Source organism: Lucilia cuprina, unplaced genomic scaffold (assembly GCF_022045245.1).
Source record: "Lucilia cuprina isolate Lc7/37 unplaced genomic scaffold, ASM2204524v1 Scaffold_4577, whole genome shotgun sequence".
NCBI lineage: Eukaryota > Metazoa > Arthropoda > Insecta > Diptera > Calliphoridae > Lucilia > Lucilia cuprina.
The window spans coordinates 1-1,934 of record NW_025809518.1 but is presented as its reverse complement, the minus strand read 5'-3'; the positions used below and the strand labels follow the sequence as shown (position 1 = coordinate 1,934).

At 26.7% G+C, this 1,934-nt stretch overlaps 1 long non-coding RNA gene across 1 annotated transcript; it reads right to left on the bottom strand.

Moving 5' to 3' along the window:
• Window positions 1-431: 431 nt before the first annotated feature.
• On the bottom strand, window positions 432-1,273 carry LOC124421182. Its single transcript, XR_006941537.1, has 2 exons — window positions 1,083-1,273; window positions 432-1,020 (listed from the first exon to the last, which is right to left on the bottom strand). It is a non-coding gene; the product is annotated as an uncharacterized LOC124421182 (long non-coding RNA).
• Between the last annotated feature and the right edge of the window lie 661 nt (window positions 1,274-1,934).

The window sequence follows — 1,934 nt, the reverse complement described above, 5'->3', positions numbered from 1 at the left end:
TAATCTGATCAAAATTAAATAATTCAAAAAACATGAAGTCTTTTCCACAAAATATTGAGTAGCATCTATTCAGTAGTAATTCTATATGAGATTAAAGAAAACTTTGTTCGTTCGAAAACCCTAATATATTAACAACTTTTGATCTATTAAAAACGATTTAAATTGGCCCATATTTACACAAACATAATATTTGTTAACCACTTAGGCACTTCTTATTACATCTAAAAATGTTATGTTTTCTCATACATACTTCTTGAATCCCCAAACCATCTGTGTTTTATTCAAAAGAAAAAAAACTAACTAAATCACAAAGAAAGTCCTTTTTACTTACATATATATATTTAATTTTTTTTTTCTTTTAAAATACAAGAATGCACAACAAACAACAACCGAAATAAGAAACTGAAAAACAGTCAGCCGTTTTATTTTTGTATTTTTGTTATTTGTGTTTTTTCTTTTTAATATTTTCTTTGTTGTAACGTGAGTTAGTTTACAAACGAAGAAAACAAATCACAGTTGGGGTGTTGCCCTTGAGTAATCCACAATTATCTGATGCTGTCGTTTCGTTTGTTATCGTTTTTATTTATTTTTTTTATATTTTCTTAGAAAGAAGAATAAAAATGGATTTTCATTTTATGCTTTGTTTTTACTCCCTTGACATGTAATAGTAGCCGAGTAGTAAATAATCCTTAGTTATGGCAAATAAATTAAACTTTAAGCCGTAACTAAAATCATTCATTCATTTAAGCAGTAATACTTTAATATCTTTTAGAATTTTGCTTTAATTTGGTATTTAAAGATAACAATTATTAAATTTTTATAAACATGACATCATCATCAACATCTTTTATAAAGTTTTACACACAAAACAAACAAAACCAATACATTTACACATTCACACACATAAACACAAACAATAACCTTGACTTCAATATCTATTATATATTTTTTTCAATTTTGTTGTTTTTCTTCTGATTATTTTCTAGAATTTCCAATTTAAATAATTTGTTTTCTTAAAGCCTGGAATTATATATTATTATATTATCTTTTCTAAGAAAATTACACTTATTCCTTTAACTCACTTTAATTTTTACAAATTTGTTTGATTTATTTTTTTCTTAAGTATGTATTTAATTTATTTCTTTACGTTCCTTTTACACCTTAAACACTAAATCCTTTTAATAAACTTTTTCTTTTTGATTTTTAGTTTTATTATAATCTACTTTAAATAGAATTTTCCGTTCTTTAGTACCGTTATGTTTACAAGTTTATCTGCAACTGATTTTGAAAATATTTTTTTCCGTCCAAAAAGGATGCTTTTCTATGGATGCTGTGTGTAGTAGGGAAAAGCTCTATATTACTCTCATGCTTTTGTCTCTCTTTCTCTCTCTCTCTCTCTCTCTCTCTCTGCAACTTTCTTCAATAAAAATATTTGTTTGTTTCCTCTCTTTTATCTTGGCTCAATACTGGGAAATTTCCATTTGTTTGTGAGATGTTTTCATGTTGTTTGTGTATTTATTTCTGTTGATGTTTATTGTTGTTATTTTAATAATCTTTACAACGTGGTCGGTTGCCTTTTGTTCTCTTAAAAGACTGTGTTAAACAAACTGCATTTTTGTTTGTTTAAAGGTAGCGTTAATGTTTGTATGTGTGTGGAACATTATGAGTTTTCTGTGTAATATCCAGTTGGATTATCCTTGTTGTTACTGATGTAGCTGCAAGTCTTTGTATGGTTAAATATTTATTTTACTGCGGCATGTTTTGGGTATCAGATGTTTTAATATTATTAAGCTTTTTGTATTGGTTTAAATTTTATAGTAGTGTGGATTGTACTAGAACTGAACTAGAACTGAACTAGAACTGAACTAGAACTGAACTAGAACTGAACTAGAACTGAACTAGAACTGAACTAGAACTGAACTAGAACTGAACTA